Below are 20,256 nucleotides of genomic sequence, written 5' to 3' on the forward strand. Positions count from 1 at the left end.
CGGTTCGAACACTCGAACACCAATACGGATTCTCCTGCACAGTGGCAGATATGTAAATACGGGGTTTACATACCATTTCTTGCGCATTACGGTTCGAACACTCGAACACCTATACGGATTCTCCTGCACAGTGGCAGATATGTAAATACGGGGTTTACCTACCATTTCTTGGGCAATACGGTTCGAACACTCGAACACCTATACGGATTGTCCTGCACACTGGCAGATATGTAAATACGGGGTTTCCGTACCATTTCTTGCGCAATACGGTTCGAACACTCGAACACCTATACGGATTCTCCTGCATAGTGGCCGATATGTAAATACGGGGTTTACATACCATTTCTTGCGCATTACGGTTCGAACACTCGAACACCTATACGGATTCTCCTGCAAAGTGGCAGATATGTAAATACGGGGTTTACGTACCATTTCTTGCGCATTACGGTTCGAACAATCGAACACCTATACGGACTCTCTTGCACAGTGGCAGATATGTAAATACGGGGTTTACGTACCATTTCTTGCGCAATACGGTTCGAACACTCGAACACCTATACGGATTCTCCGGCACAGTGGCAGATATGTAAATACGGGGTTTACATACCATTTCTTGCGCAATACGGTTCGAACACTCGAACACCTATACGGATTCTCCTGCACAGTGGCAGATATGTAAATACGGGGTTTACTTACCATTTCTTGCGCATTACGGTTCGAACACTCGAACACCTATACGGATTCTCCTGCACAGTGGCAGATATGTAAATACGGGGTTTACATACCATTTCTTGCGCAATACGGTTCGAACACTCGAACACCGATACGGATTCTCCTGCACAGTGGCAGATATGTAAATACGGGGTTTACATACCATTTCTTGCGCAATACGGTTCGAACACTCGAACACCTATACGGATTCTCCTGCACAGTGGCAGATATGTAAATACGGGGTTTTTATACCATTTCTTGCGCAATACGGTTCGAACACTCGAACACCTATACGGATTCTCCTGCACAGTGGCAGATATGTAAATACGGGGTTTACATACCATTTCTTGCGCAATACGGTTCGAACCCTCGAACACCTATACGTATTCTCCTGCACAGTGGCAGATATGTAAATACGGGGTTTACATACCATTTCTTGCGCAATACGGTTCGAACACTCGAACACCTATACGGATTCTCCTGCACAGTGGCAGATATGTAAATACGGGGTTTACGTACCATTTCTTGCGCATTACGGTTCGAACACTCGAACACCTATACGGATTCTCCTGCACAGTGGCAGATATATAAATACGGGGTTTACATACCATTTCTTGCGCCATACGGTTCGAACACTCGAACACCTATACGGATTCTCCTGCACAGTGGCAGATATGTAAATACGGGGTTTACATACCATTTCTTGCGCCATACGGTTCGAACACTCGAACACCTATACGGATTCTCCTGCACAGTGGCAGATATGTAAATACGGGGTTTACCTACCATTCCATGCGCAATACGGTTCGAACACTCGAACACCTATACGGATTGTCCTGCACACTGGCAGATATGTAAATACGGGGTTTTCGTACCATTTCTTGCGCAATACGGTTCGAACACTCGAACACCTATACGGATTCTCCTGCACAGTGGAAGATATGTAAATACGGGGTTTACATACCATTTCTTGGGCATTACGGTTCGAACACTCGAACACCTATACGGATTCTCCTGCAAAGTGGCAGATATGTAAATACGGGGTTTACGTACCATTTCTTGCGCATTACGGTTCGAACACTCGAACACCTATACGGATTCTCCTGCACAGTGGCAGATATGTAAATACGGGGTTTACATACCATTTCTTGCGCAATACGGTTCGAACACTCGAACACCTATACGGATTCTCCTGCACAGTGGCAGATATGTAAATACGGGGTTTACTTACCATTTCTTGCGCATTACGGTTCGAACACTCGAACACCTATACGGATTCTCCTGCACAGTGGCAGATATGTAAATACGGGGTTTACATACCATTTCTTGCGCAATACGGTTCGAACACTCGAACACCGATACGGATTCTCCTGCACAGTGGCAGATATGTAAATACGGGGTTTACATACCATTTCTTGCGCAATACGGTTCGAACACTCGAACACCTATACGGATTCTCCTGCACAGTGGCAGATATGTAAATACGGGGTTTTTATACCATTTCTTGCGCAATACGGTTCGAACACTCGAACACCTATACGGATTCTCCTGCACAGTGGCAGATATGTAAATACGGGGTTTACATACCATTTCTTGCGCAATACGGTTCGAACCCTCGAACACCTATACGTATTCTCCTGCACAGTGGCAGATATGTAAATACGGGGTTTACATACCATTTCTTGCGCAATACGGTTCGAACACTCGAACACCTATACGGATTCTCCTGCACAGTGGCAGATATGTAAATACGGGGTTTACGTACCATTTCTTGCGCATTACGGTTCGAACACTCGAACACCTATACGGATTCTCCTGCACAGTGGCAGATATATAAATACGGGGTTTACATACCATTTCTTGCGCCATACGGTTCGAACACTCGAACACCTATACGGATTCTCCTGCACAGTGGCAGATATGTAAATACGGGGTTTACATACCATTTCTTGCGCCATACGGTTCGAACACTCGAACACCTATACGGATTCTCCTGCACAGTGGCAGATATGTAAATACGGGGTTTACCTACCATTCCATGCGCAATACGGTTCGAACACTCGAACACCTATACGGATTGTCCTGCACACTGGCAGATATGTAAATACGGGGTTTTCGTACCATTTCTTGCGCAATACGGTTCGAACACTCGAACACCTATACGGATTCTCCTGCACAGTGGCAGATATGTAAATACGGGGTTTACATACCATTTCTTGGGCATTACGGTTCGAACACTCGAACACCTATACGGATTCTCCTGCAAAGTGGCAGATATGTAAATACGGGGTTTACGTACCATTTCTTGCGCATTACGGTTCGAACACTCGAACACCTATACGGATTCTCCTGCACAGTGGCAGATATGTAAATACGGGGTTTACATACCATTTCTTGCGCAATACGGTTCGAACACTCGAACACCTATACGGATTCTCCTACACAGTGGCAGATATGTAAATATGGGGTTTACATACCATTTCTTGCGCAATACGGTTCGAACACTCGAACACCTATACGGATTCTCCTGCACAGTGGCAGATATGTAAATACGGGGTTTTTATACCATTTCTTGCGCAATACGGTTCGAACACTCGAACACCTATACGGATTCTCCTGCACAGTGGCAGATATGTAAATACGGGGTTTACATACCATTTCTTGCGCAATACGGTTCGAACCCTCGAACACCTATACGTATTCTCCTGCACAGTGGCAGATATGTAAATACGGGGTTTACATACCATTTCTTGCGCAATACGGTTCGAACACTCGAACACCTATACGGATTCTCCTGCACAGTGGCAGATATGTAAATACGGGGTTTACGTACCATTTCTTGCGCATTACGGTTCGAACACTCGAACACCTATACGGATTCTCCTGCACAGTGGCAGATATATAAATACGGGGTTTACATACCATTTCTTGCGCCATACGGTTCGAACACTCGAACACCTATACGGATTCTCCTGCACAGTGGCAGATATGTAAATACGGGGTTTACATACCATTTCTTGCGCCATACGGTTCGAACACTCGAACACCTATACGGATTCTCCTGCACAGTGGCAGATATGTAAATACGGGGTTTACCTACCATTCCTTGCGCAATACGGTTCGAACACTCGAACACCTATACGGATTGTCCTGCACACTGGCAGATATGTAAATACGGGGTTTTCGTACCATTTCTTGCGCAATACGGTTCGAACACTCGAACACCTATACGGATTCTCCTGCACAGTGGCAGATATGTAAATACGGGGTTTACATACCATTTCTTGGGCATTACGGTTCGAACACTCGAACACCTATACGGATTCTCCTGCAAAGTGGCAGATATGTAAATACGGGGTTTACGTACCATTTCTTGCGCATTACGGTTCGAACACTCGAACACCTATACGGACTCTCTTGCACAGTGGCAGATATGTAAATACGGGGTTTACATACCATTTCTTGCGCAATACGGTTCGAACACTCGAACACCTATACGGATTCTCCTGCACAGTGGCAGATATGTAAATACGGGGTTCACATACCATTTCTTGCGCAATACGGTTCGAACCCTCGCACACCTATACGGATTCTCCTGCACAGTGGCAGATATGTAAATACGGGGTTTACATACCATTTCTTGCGCAATACGGTTCGAACACTCGAACACCTATACGGATTCTCCTACACAGTGGCAGATATGTAAATACGGGGTTTACATACCATTTCTTGCGCAATACGGTTCGAACACTCGAACACCTATACGGATTCTCCTGCACAGTGGCAGATATGTAAATACGGGGTTTACGTACCATTTCTTGCGCATTACGGTTCGAACACTCGAACACCTATACGGATTCTCCTGCACAGTGGCAGATATGTAAATACGGGGTTTACATACCATTTCTTGCGCCATACGGTTCGAACACTCGAACACCTATACGGATTCTCCTGCACAGTGGCAGATATGTAAATACGGGGTTTACATACCATTTCTTGCGCCATACGGTTCGAACACTCGAACACCTATACGGATTCTCCTGCACGGTGGCAGATATGTAAATACGGGGTTTACATACCATTTCTTGCGCAATACGGTTCGAACACTCGGATACCTATACGGATTGTCCTGCACACTGGCAGATATGTAAATACGGGGTTTTCGTACCATTTCTTGCGCAATCCGGTTCGAACAGTCGAACACCTATACGGATTCTCCTGCACAGTGGCAGATATGTAAATACGGGGTTTACATACCATTTCTTGGGCATTACGGTTCGAACACTCGAACACCTATACGGATTCTCCTGCAAAGTGGCAGATATGTAAATACGGGGTTTACGTACCATTTCTTGCGCATTACAGTTCGAACACTCGAACACCTATACGGACTCTCTTGCACAGTGGCAGATATGTAAATACGGGGTTTACATACCATTTCTTGCGCAATACGGTTCGAACACTCGAACACCTATACGGATTCTCCTGCACAGTGGCAGATATGTAAATACGGGGTTTACATACCATTTCTTGCGCAATACGGTTCGAACACTCGAACACCTATACGGATTCTCCTACACAGTGGCAGATATGTAAATACGGGGTTTACATACCATTTCTTGCGCAATACGGTTCGAACACTCGAACACCTATACGGATTCTCCTGCACAGTGGCAGATATGTAAATACGGGGTTTTTATACCATTTCTTGCGCAATACGGTTCGAACACTCGAACACCTATACGGATTCTCCTGCACAGTGGCAGATATGTAAATACGGGGTTTACATACCATTTCTTGCGCAATACGGTTCGAACCCTCGAACACCTATACGTATTCTCCTGCACAGTGGCAGATATGTAAATACGGGGTTTACATACCATTTCTTGCGCAATACGGTTCGAACACTCGAACACCTATACGGATTCTCCTGCACAGTGGCAGATATGTAAATACGGGGTTTACGTACCATTTCTTGCGCATTACGGTTCGAACACTCGAACACCTATACGGATTCTCCTGCACAGTGGCAGATATATAAATACGGGGTTTACATACCATTTCTTGCGCCATACGGTTCGAACACTCGAACACCTATACGGATTCTCCTGCACAGTGGCAGATATGTAAATACGGGGTTTACATACCATTTCTTGCGCCATACGGTTCGAACACTCGAACACCTATACGGATTCTCCTGCACAGTGGCAGATATGTAAATACGGGGTTTACCTACCATTCCATGCGCAATACGGTTCGAACACTCGAACACCTATACGGATTGTCCTGCACACTGGCAGATATGTAAATACGGGGTTTTCGTACCATTTCTTGCGCAATACGGTTCGAACACTCGAACACCTATACGGATTCTCCTGCACAGTGGCAGATATGTAAATACGGGGTTTACATACCATTTCTTGGGCATTACGGTTCGAACACTCGAACACCTATACGGATTCTCCTGCAAAGTGGCAGATATGTAAATACGGGGTTTACGTACCATTTCTTGCGCATTACGGTTCGAACACTCGAACACCTATACGGATTCTCCTGCACAGTGGCAGATATGTAAATACGGGGTTTACATACCATTTCTTGCGCAATACGGTTCGAACACTCGAACACCTATACGGATTCTCCTGCACAGTGGCAGATATGTAAATACGGGGTTTACTTACCATTTCTTGCGCATTACGGTTCGAACACTCGAACACCTACACGGATTCTCCTGCACAGTGGCAGATATGTAAATACGGGGTTTACATACCATTTCTTGCGCAATACGGTTCGAACACTCGAACACCTATACGGATTCTCCTGCACAGTGGCAGATATGTAAATACGGGGTTTACATACCATTTCTTGCGCAATACGGTTCGAACACTCCAACACCTATATGGATTCTCCTGCACAGTGGCAGATATGTAAATACGGGGTTTACATACCATTTCTTGAGCAATACGGTTCGAACACTCGAACACCTATATGGATTCTCCAGCACAGTGGCAGATATGTAAATACGGGGTTTACGTACCATTTCTTGCGCATTACGGTTCGAACACTCGAACACCTATACGGATTCACCTGCACAGTGGCAGATATGTAAGTACGGGGTTTACATACCATTTCTTGCGCCATACGGTTCGAACACTCGAACACCTATACGGATTCTCCTGCACAGTGGCAGATATGTAAATACGGGGTTTACATACCATTTCTTGCGCCATACGGTTCGAACACTCGAACACCTATACGGATTCTCCTGCACAGTGGCAGATATGTAAATACGGGGTTTACATACCATTTCTTGCGCAATACGGTTCGAACACTCGGACACCCATACGGATTGTCCTGCACACTGGCAGATATGTAAATACGGGGTTTCCGTACCATTTCTTGCGCAATACGGTTCGAACACTCGAACACCTATACGGATTCTCCTGCACAGTGGCAGATATGTAAATACGGGGTTTACATACCATTTCTTGCGCATTACGGTTCGAACACTCGAACACCTATACGGATTCTCCTGCAAAGTGGCAGATATGTAAATACGGGGTTTACGTACCATTTCTTGCGCATTACGGTTCGAACACTCGAACACCTATACGGACTCTCTTGCACAGTGGCAGATATGTAAATACGGGGTTTACATACCATTTCTTGCGCAATACGGTTCGAACACTCGAACACCTATACGGATTCTCCTGCACAGTGGCAGATATGTAAATACGGGGTTTTTATACCATTTGTTGCGCAATACGGTTCGAACACTCGAACACCTATACGGATTCTCCTGCACAGTGGCAGATATGTAAATACGGGGTTTACATACCATTTCTTGCGCAATACGGTTCGAACACTCGAACACCTATACGGATTCTCCTGCACAGTGGCAGGTATGTAAATACGGGGTTTACATACCATTTCTTGCGCAATACGGTTCGAACACTCGAACACCTATACGGATTCTCCTGCACAGTGGCAGACATGTAAATACGGGGTTTTTATACCATTTCTTGCGCAATACGGTTCGAACACTCGAACACCTATACGGATTCTCCTGCACAGTGGCAGATATGTAAATACGGGGTTTACATACCATTTCTTGCGCAATACGGTTCGAACCCTCGAACACCTATACGTATTCTCCTGCACAGTGGCAGATATGTAAATACGGGGTTTACATACCATTTCTTGCGCAATACGGTTCGAACACTCGAACACCTATACGGATTCTCCTGCACAGTGGCAGATATGTAAATACGGGGTTTACGTACCATTTCTTGCGCATTACGGTTCGAACACTCGAACACCTATACGGATTCTCCTGCACAGTGGCAGATATATAAATACGGGGTTTACATACCATTTCTTGCGCCATACGGTTCGAACACTCGAACACCTATACGGATTCTCCTGCACAGTGGCAGATACGTAAATACGGGGTTTACATACCATTTCTTGCGCCATACGGTTCGAACACTCGAACACCTATACGGATTCTCCTGCACAGTGGCAGATATGTAAATACGGGGTTTACCTACCATTCCTTGCGCAATACGGTTCGAACACTCGAACACCTATACGGATTGTCCTGCACACTGGCAGATATGTAAATACGGGGTTTTCGTACCATTTCTTGCGCAATACGGTTCGAACACTCGAACACCTATACGGATTCTCCTGCACAGTGGCAGATATGTAAATACGGGGTTAACATACCATTTCTTGCGCAATACGGTTCGAACCCTCGAACACCTATACGGATTCTCCTGCACAGTGGCAGATATGTAAATACGGGGTTTACATACCATTTCTTGCGCAATACGGTTCGAACACTCGAACACCTATACGGATTCTCCTGCACAGTGGCAGATATGTAAATACGGGGTTTACGTACCATTTCTTGCGCATTACGGTTCGAACACTCGAACACCTATACGGATTCTCCTGCACAGTGGCAGATATGTAAATACGGGGTTTACGTACCATTTCTTGCGCCATACGGTTCGAACACTCGAACACCTATACGGATTCTCCTGCACAGTGGCAGATATGTAAATACGGGGTTTACCTACCATTTCTTGCGCAATACGGTTCGAACACTCGGATACCTATACGGATTGTCCTGCACACTGGCAGATATGTAAATACGGGGTTTTCGTACCATTTCTTGCGCAATACGGTTCGAACAGTCGAACACCTATACGGATTCTCCTGCACAGTGGCAGATATGTAAATACGGGGTTTACATACCATTTCTTGGGCATTACGGTTCGAACCCTCGAACACCTATACGGATTCTCCTGCAAAGTGGCAGATATGTAAATACGGGGTTTACGTACCATTTCTTGCGCATTACAGTTCGAACACTCGAACACCTATACGGACTCTCTTGCACAGTGGCAGATATGTAAATACGGGGTTTACATACCATTTCTTGCGCAATACGGTTCGAACACTCGAACACCTATACGGATTCTCCTGCACAGTGGCAGATATGTAAATACGGGGTTTACATACCATTTCTTGCGCAATACGGTTCGAACACTCGAACACCTATACGGATTCTCCTACACAGTGGCAGATATGTAAATACGGGGTTTACATACCATTTCTTGCGCAATACGGTTCGAACACTCGAACACCTATACGGATTCTCCTGCACAGTGGCAGATATGTAAATACGGGGTTTTTATACCATTTCTTGCGCAATACGGTTCGAACACTCGAACACCTATACGGATTCTCCTGCACAGTGGCAGATATGTAAATACGGGGTTTACATACCATTTCTTGCGCAATACGGTTCGAACCCTCGAACACCTATACGTATTCTCCTGCACAGTGGCAGATATGTAAATACAGGGTTTACATACCATTTCTTGCGCAATACGGTTCGAACACTCGAACACCTATACGGATTCTCCTGCACAGTGGCAGATATGTAAATACGGGGTTTACGTACCATTTCTTGCGCATTACGGTTCGAACACTCGAACACCTATACGGATTCTCCTGCACAGTGGCAGATATATAAATACGGGGTTTACATACCATTTCTTGCGCCATACGGTTCGAACACTCGAACACCTATACGGATTATCCTGCACAGTGGCAGATATGTAAATACGGGGTTTACATACCATTTCTTGCGCCATACGGTTCGAACACTCGAACACCTATACGGATTCTCCTGCACAGTGGCAGATATGTAAATACGGGGTTTACCTACCATTCCTTGCGCAATACGGTTCGAACACTCGAACACCTATACGGATTGTCCTGCACACTGGCAGATATGTAAATACGGGGTTTTCGTACCATTTCTTGCGCAATACGGTTCGAACACTCGAACACCTATACGGATTCTCCTGCACAGTGGCAGATATGTAAATACGGGGTTTACATACCATTTCTTGGGCATTACGGTTCGAACACTCGAACACCTATACGGATTCTCCTGCAAAGTGGCAGATATGTAAATACGGGGATTACGTACCATTTCTTGCGCATTACGGTTCAAACACTCGAACACCTATACGGACTCTCTTGCACAGTGGCAGATATGTAAATACGGGGTTGACATACCATTTCTTGCGCAATACGGTTCGAACACTCGAACACCTATACGGATTCTCCTGCACAGTGGCAGATATGTAAATACGGGGTTCACATACCATTTCTTGCGCAATACGGTTCGAACCCTCGCACACCTATACGGATTCTCCTGCACAGTGGCAGATATGTAAATACGGGGTTTACATACCATTTCTTGCGCAATACGGTTCGAACACTCGAACACCTATACGGATTCTCCTGCACAGTGGCAGATATGTAAATACGGGGTTTACATACCATTTCTTGCGCAATACGGTTCGAACACTCGAACACCTATACGGATTCTCCTGCACAGTGGCAGATATGTAAATACGGGGTTTACGTACCATTTCTTGCGCATTACGGTTCGAACACTCGAACACCTATACGGATTCTCCTGCACAGTGGCAGATATGTAAATACGGGGTTTACATACCATTTCTTGCGCCATACGGTTCGAACACTCGAACACCTATACGGATTCTCCTGCACAGTGGCAGATATGTAAATACGGGGTTTACATACCATTTCTTGCGCCATACGGTTCGAACACTCGAACACCTATACGGATTCTCCTGCACAGTGGCAGATATGTAAATACGGGGTTTACATACCATTTCTTGCGCAATACGGTTCGAACACTCGGATACCTATACGGATTGTCCTGCACACTGGCAGATATGTAAATACGGGGTTTTCGTACCATTTCTTGCGCAATACGGTTCGAACAGTCGAACACCTATACGGATTCTCCTGCACAGTGGCAGATATGTAAATACGGGGTTTACATACCATTTCTTGGGCATTACGGTTCGAACACTCGAACACCTATACGGATTCTCCTGCAAAGTGGCAGATATGTAAATACGGGGTTTACGTACCATTTCTTGCGCATTACAGTTCGAACACTCGAACACCTATACGGACTCTCTTGCACAGTGGCAGATATGTAAATACGGGGTTTACATACCATTTCTTGCGCAATACGGTTCGAACACTCGAACACCTATACGGATTCTCCTGCACAGTGGCAGATATGTAAATACGGGGTTTACATACCATTTCTTGCGCAATACGGTTCGAACCCTCGAACACCTATACGGATTCTCCTGCACAGTGGCAGATATGTAAATACGGGGTTTACCTACCATTCCTTGCGCAATACGGTTCGAACACTCGAACACCTATACGGATTGTCCTGCACACTGGCAGATATGTAAATACGGGGTTTTCGTACCATTTCTTGCGCAATACGGTTCGAACACTCGAACACCTATACGGATTCTCCTGCACAGTGGCAGATATGTAAATACGGGGTTAACATACCATTTCTTGCGCAATACGGTTCGAACCCTCGAACACCTATACGGATTCTCCTGCACAGTGGCAGATATGTAAATACGGGGTTTACATACCATTTCTTGCGCAATACGGTTCGAACACTCGAACACCTATACGGATTCTCCTGCACAGTGGCAGATATGTAAATACGGGGTTTACGTACCATTTCTTGCGCATTACGGTTCGAACACTCGAACACCTATACGGATTCTCCTGCACAGTGGCACATATATAAATACGGGGTTTACATACCATTTCTTGCGCCATACGGTTCGAACACTCGAACACCTATACGGATTCTCCTGCACAGTGGCAGATATGTAAATACGGGGTTTACATACCATTTCTTGCGCCATACGGTTCGAACACTCGAACACCTATACGGATTCTCCTGCACAGTGGCAGATATGTAAATACGGGGTTTACCTACCATTTCTTGCGCAATACGGTTCGAACACTCGAACACCTATACGGATTGTCCTGCACACTGGCAGATATGTAAATACGGGGTTTCCGTACCATTTCTTGCGCAATACGGTTCGAACACTCGAACACCTATACGGATTCTCCTGCACAGTGGCCGATATGTAAATACGGGGTTTACATACCATTTCTTGCGCATTACGGTTCGAACACTCGAACACCTATACGGATTCTCCTGCAAAGTGGCAGATATGTAAATACGGGGTTTACGTACCATTTCTTGCGCATTACGGTTCGAACAATCGAACACCTATACGGACTCTCTTGCACAGTGGCAGATATGTAAATACGGGGTTTACGTACCATTTCTTGCGCAATACGGTTCGAACACTCGAACACCTATACGGATTCTCCTGCACAGTGGCAGATATGTAAATACGGGGTTTACATACCATTTCTTGCGCAATACGGTTCGAACACTCGAACACCTATACGGATTCTCCTGCACAGTGGCAGATATGTAAATACGGGGTTTACTTACCATTTCTTGCGCATTACGGTTCGAACACTCGAACACCTATACGGATTCTCCTGCACAGTGGCACATATATAAATACGGGGTTTACATACCATTTCTTGCGCCATACGGTTCGAACACTCGAACACCTATACGGATTCTCCTGCACAGTGGCAGATATGTAAATACGGGGTTTACATACCATTTCTTGCGCCATACGGTTCGAACACTCGAACACCTATACGGATTCTCCTGCACAGTGGCAGATATGTAAATACGGGGTTTACCTACCATTTCTTGCGCAATACGGTTCGAACACTCGAACACCTATACGGATTGTCCTGCACACTGGCAGATATGTAAATACGGGGTTTCCGTACCATTTCTTGCGCAATACGGTTCGAACACTCGAACACCTATACGGATTCTCCTGCACAGTGGCCGATATGTAAATACGGGGTTTACATACCATTTCTTGCGCATTACGGTTCGAACACTCGAACACCTATACGGATTCTCCTGCAAAGTGGCAGATATGTAAATACGGGGTTTACGTACCATTTCTTGCGCATTACGGTTCGAACAATCGAACACCTATACGGACTCTCTTGCACAGTGGCAGATATGTAAATACGGGGTTTACGTACCATTTCTTGCGCAATACGGTTCGAACACTCGAACACCTATACGGATTCTCCTGCACAGTGGCAGATATGTAAATACGGGGTTTACATACCATTTCTTGCGCAATACGGTTCGAACACTCGAACACCTATACGGATTCTCCTGCACAGTGGCAGATATGTAAATACGGGGTTTACTTACCATTTCTTGCGCATTACGGTTCGAACACTCGAACACCTATACGGATTCTCCTGCACAGTGGCAGATATGTAAATACGGGGTTTACATACCATTTCTTGCGCAATACGGTTCGAACACTCGAACACCTATACGGATTCTCCTGCACAGTGGCAGATATGTAAATACGGGGTTTACATACCATTTCTTGCGCAATACGGTTCGAACACTCGAACACCAATATGGATTCTCCTGCACAGTGGCAGATATGTAAATACGGGGTTTACATACCATTTCTTGAGCAATACGGTTCGAACACTCGAACACCTATACGGATTCTCCAGCACAGTGGCAGATATGTAAATACGGGGTTTACGTACCATTTCTTGCGCATTACGGTTCGAACACTCGAACACCTATACGGATTCTCCTGCACAGTGGCAGATATGTAAGTACGGGGTTTACATACCATTTCTTGCGCCATACGGTTCGAACACTCGAAAACCTATACGGATTCTCCTGCACAGTGGCAGATATGTAAATACGGGGTTTACATACCATTTCTGGCGCCATACGGTTCGAACACTCGAACACCTATACGGATTCTCCTGCACAGTGGCAGATATGTAAATACGGGGTTTACATACCATTTCTTGCGCAATACGGTTCGAACACTCGGACACCTATACGGATTGTCCTGCACACTGGCAGATATGTAAATACGGGGTTTCCGTACCATTTCTTGCGCAATACGGTTCGAACACTCGAACACCTATACGGATTCTCCTGCACAGTGGCAGATATGTAAATACGGGGTTTACATACCATTTCTTGCGCATTACGGTTCGAACACTCGAACACCTATACGGATTGTCCTGCACACTGGCAGATATGTAAATACGGGGTTTACATACCATTTCTTGCGCCATACGGTTCGAACACTCGAACACCTATACGGATTCTCCTGCACAGTGGCAGATATGTAAATACGGGGTTTACCTACCATTCTTTGCGCAATACGGTTCGAACACTCGAACACCTATACGGATTGTCCTGCACACTGGCAGATATGTAAATACGGGGTTTTCGTACCATTTCTTGCGCAATACGGTTCGAACACTCGAACACCTATACGGATTCTCCTGCACAGTGGCAGATATGTAAATACGGGGTTTACATACCATTTCTTGGGCATTACGGTTCGAACACTCGAACACCTATACGGATTCTCCTGCAAGTGGCAGATATGTAAATACGGGTTTTACGTACCATTTCTTGCGCATTACGGTTCGAACACTCGAACACCTATACGGACTCTCTTGCACAGTGGCAGATATGTAAATACGGGGTTTACATACCATTTCTTGCGCAATACGGTTCGAACACTCGAACACCTATACGGATTCTCCTGCACAGTGGCAGATATGTAAATACGGGGTTTACATACCATTTCTTGCGCAATACGGTTCGAACCCTCGCACACCTATACGGATTCTCCTGCACAGTGGCAGATATGTAAATACGGGGTTTACATACCATTTCTTGCGCAATACGGTTCGAACACTCGAACACCTATACGGATTCTCCTGCACAGTGGCAGATATGTAAATACGGGGTTTACATACCATTTCTTGCGCAATACGGTTCGAACACTCGAACACCTATACGGATTCTCCTGCACAGTGGCAGATATGTAAATACGGGGTTTACGTACCATTTCTTGCGCATTACGGTTCGAACACTCGAACACCTATACGGATTCTCCTGCACAGTGGCAGATATGTAAATACGGGGTTTACATACCATTTCTTGCGCCATACGGTTCGAACACTCGAACACCTATACGGATTCTCCTGCACAGTGGCAGATATGTAAATACGGGGTTTACATACCATTTCTTGCGCCATACGGTTCGAACACTCGAACACCTATACGGATTCTCCTGCACAGTGGCAGATATGTAAATACGGGGTTTACATACCATTTCTTGCGCAATACGGTTCGAACACTCGGATACCTATACGGATTGTCCTGCACACTGGCAGATATGTAAATACGGGGTTTTCGTACCATTTCTTGCGCAATACGGTTCGAACAGTCGAACACCTATACGGATTCTCCTGCACAGTGGCAGATATGTAAATACGGGGTTTACATACCATTTCTTGGGCATTACGGTTCGAACACTCGAACACCTATACGGATTCTCCTGCAAAGTGGTAGATATGTAAATACGGGGTTTACGTACCATTTCTTGCGCATTACAGTTCGAACACTCGAACACCTATAAGGACTCTCTTGCACAGTGGCAGATATGTAAATACGGGGTTTACATACCATTTCTTGCGCAATACGGTTCGAACACTCGAACACCTATACGGATTCTCCTGCACAGTGGCAGATATGTAAATACGGGGTTTACATACCATTTCTTGCGCAATACGGTTCGAACCCTCGAACACCTATACGGATTCTCCTGCACAGTGGCAGATATGTAAATACGGGGTTTACATACCATTTCTTGCGCAATACGGTTCGAACCCTCGAACACCTATACGTATTCTCCTGCACAGTGGCAGATATGTAAATACGGGGTTTACATACCATTTCTTGCGCAATACGGTTCGAACACTCGAACACCTATACGGATTCTCCTGCACAGTGGCAGATATGTAAATACGGGGTTTACGTACCATTTCTTGCGCATTACGGTTCGAACACTCGAACACCTATACGGATTCTCCTGCACAGTGCCAGATATATAAATACGGGGTTTACATACCATTTCTTGCGCCGTACGGTTCGAACACTCGAACACCTATACGGATTCTCCTGCACAGTGGCAAATATGTAAATACGGGGTTTACATACCATTTCTTGCGCCATACGGTTCGAACACTCGAACACCTATACGGATTCTCCTGCACAGTGGCAGATATGTAAATACGGGGTTTACCTACCATTCCTTGCGCAATACGGTTCGAACACTCGAACACCTATACGGATTGTCCTGCACACTGGCAGATATGTAAATACGGGGTTTTCGTACCATTTCTTGCGCAATACGGTTCGAACACTCGAACACCTATACGGATTCTCCTGCACAGTGGCAGATATGTAAATACGGGGTTTACATACCATTTCTTGGGCATTACGGTTCGAACACTCGAACACCTATACGGATTCTCCTGCACAGTGGCAGATATGTAAATACGGGGTTTACGTACCATTTCTTGCGCATTACGGTTCGAACACTCGAACACCTATACGGACTCTCTTGCACAGTGGCAGATATGTAAATACGGGGTTTACATACCATTTCTTGCGCAATACGGTTCGAACACTCGAACACCTATACGGATTCTCCTGCACAGTGGCAGATATGTAAATACGGGGTTTACATACCATTTCTTGCGCAATACGGTTCGAACCCTCGCACACCTATACGGATTCTCCTGCACAGTGGCAGATATGTAAATACGGGGTTTACGTACCATTTCTTGCGCATTACGGTTCGAACACTCGAACACCTATACGGATTCTCCTGCACAGTGGCAGATATGTAAGTACGGGGTTTACATACCATTTCTTGCGCCATACGGTTCGAACACTCGAAAACCTATACGGATTCTCCTGCACAGTGGCAGATATGTAAATACGGGGTTTACATACCATTTCTGGCGCCATACGGTTCGAACACTCGAACACCTATACGGATTCTCCTGCACAGTGGCAGATATGTAAATACGGGGTTTACATACCATTTCTTGCGCAATACGGTTCGAACACTCGGACACCTATACGGATTGTCCTGCACACTGGCAGATATGTAAATACGGGGTTTCCGTACCATTTCTTGCGCAATACGGTTCGAACACTCGAACACCTATACGGATTCTCCTGCACAGTGGCAGATATGTAAATACGGGGTTTACATACCATTTCTTGCGCATTACGGTTCGAACACTCGAACACCTATACGGATTGTCCTGCACACTGGCAGATATGTAAATACGGGGTTTACATACCATTTCTTGCGCCATACGGTTCGAACACTCGAACACCTATACGGATTCTCCTGCACAGTGGCAGATATGTAAATACGGGGTTTACCTACCATTCTTTGCGCAATACGGTTCGAACACTCGAACACCTATACGGATTGTCCTGCACACTGGCAGATATGTAAATACGGGGTTTTCGTACCATTTCTTGCGCAATACGGTTCGAACACTCGAACACCTATACGGATTCTCCTGCACAGTGGCAGATATGTAAATACGGGGTTTACATACCATTTCTTGGGCATTACGGTTCGAACACTCGAACACCTATACGGATTCTCCTGCAAGTGGCAGATATGTAAATACGGGTTTTACGTACCATTTCTTGCGCATTACGGTTCGAACACTCGAACACCTATACGGACTCTCTTGCACAGTGGCAGATATGTAAATACGGGGTTTACATACCATTTCTTGCGCAATACGGTTCGAACACTCGAACACCTATACGGATTCTCCTGCACAGTGGCAGATATGTAAATACGGGGTTTACATACCATTTCTTGCGCAATACGGTTCGAACACTCGAACACCTATACGGATTCTCCTGCACAGTGGCAGATATGTAAATACGGGGTTTACGTACCATTTCTTGCGCATTACGGTTCGAACACTCGAACACCTATACGGATTCTCCTGCACAGTGGCAGATATGTAAATACGGGGTTTACATACCATTTCTTGCGCATTACGGTTCGAACACTCGAACACCTATACGGATTGTCCTGCACACTGGCAGATATGTAAATACGGGGTTTACATACCATTTCTTGCGCCATACGGTTCGAACACTCGAACACCTATACGGACTCTCTTGCACAGTGGCAGATATGTAAATACGGGGTTTACATACCATTTCTTGCGCAATACGGTTCGAACACTCGAACACCTATACGGATTCTCCTGCACAGTGGCAGATATGTAAATACGGGGTTTCCGTACCATTTCTTGCGCAATACGGTTCGAACACTCGAACACCTATACGGATTCTCCTGCACAGTGGCAGATATGTAAATACGGGGTTTACATACCATTTCTTGCGCATTACGGTTCGAACACTCGAACACCTATACGGATTGTCCTGCACACTGGCAGATATGTAAATACGGGGTTTACATACCATTTCTTGCGCCATACGGTTCGAACACTCGAACACCTATACGGACTCTCTTGCACAGTGGCAGATATGTAAATACGGGGTTTACATACCATTTCTTGCGCAATACGGTTCGAACACTCGAACACCTATACGGATTCTCCTGCACAGTGGCAGATATGTAAATACGGGGTTTACATACCATTTCTTGCGCAATACGGTTCGAACCCTCGCACACCTATACGGATTCTCCTGCACAGTGGCAGATATGTAAATACGGGGTTTACATACCATTTCTTGCGCAATACGGTTCGAACACTCGAACACCTATACGGATTCTCCTGCACAGTGGCAGATATGTAAATACGGGGTTTACATACCATTTCTTGCGCAATACGGTTCGAACACTCGAACACCTATACGGATTCTCCTGCACAGTGGCAGATATGTAAATACGGGGTTTACGTACCATTTCTTGCGCATTACGGTTCGAACACTCGAACACCTATACGGATTCTCCTGCACAGTGGCAGATATGTAAATACGGGGTTTACATACCATTTCTTGCGCCATACGGTTCGAACACTCGAACACCTATACGGATTCTCCTGCACAGTGGCAGATATGTAAATACGGGGTTTACATACCATTTCTTGCGCCATACGGTTCGAACACTCGAACACCTATACGGATTCTCCTGCACAGTGGCAGATATGTAAATACGGGGTTTACATACCATTTCTTGCGCAATACGGTTCGAACACTCGGATACCTATACGGATTGTCCTGCACACTGGCAGATATGTAAATACGGGGTTTTCGTACCATTTCTTGCGCAATACGGTTCGAACAGTCGAACACCTATACGGATTCTCCTGCACAGTGGCAGATATGTAAATACGGGGTTTACATACCATTTCTTGGGCATTACGGTTCGAACACTCGAACACCTATACGGATTCTCCTGCAAAGTGGTAGATATGTAAATACGGGGTTTACGTACCATTTCTTGCGCATTACAGTTCGAACACTCGAACACCTATACGGACTCTCTTGCACAGTGGCAGATATGTAAATACGGGGTTTACATACCATTTCTTGCGCAATACGGTTCGAACACTCGAACACCTATACGGATTCTCCTGCACAGTGGCAGATATGTAAATACGGGGTTTACATACCATTTCTTGCGCAATACGGTTCGAACCCTCGAACACCTATACGGATTCTCCTGCACAGTGGCAGATATGTAAATACGGGGTTTACATACCATTTCTTGCGCAATACGGTTCGAACCCTCGAACACCTATACGTATTCTCCTGCACAGTGGCAGATATGTAAATACGGGGTTTACATACCATTTCTTGCGCAATACGGTTCGAACACTCGAACACCTATACGGATTCTCCTGCACAGTGGCAGATATGTAAATACGGGGTTTACGTACCATTTCTTGCGCATTACGGTTCGAACACTCGAACACCTATACGGATTCTCCTGCACAGTGCCAGATATATAAATACGGGGTTTACATACCATTTCTTGCGCCGTACGGTTCGAACACTCGAACACCTATACGGATTCTCCTGCACAGTGGCAAATATGTAAATACGGGGTTTACATACCATTTCTTGCGCCATACGGTTCGAACACTCGAACACCTATACGGATTCTCCTGCACAGTGGCAGATATGTA

This window comes from Camellia sinensis, chromosome 10, assembly GCF_055761805.1.
Source record: "Camellia sinensis isolate YWXY chromosome 10, ASM5576180v1, whole genome shotgun sequence".
NCBI classification, from domain to species: domain Eukaryota; kingdom Viridiplantae; phylum Streptophyta; class Magnoliopsida; order Ericales; family Theaceae; genus Camellia; species Camellia sinensis.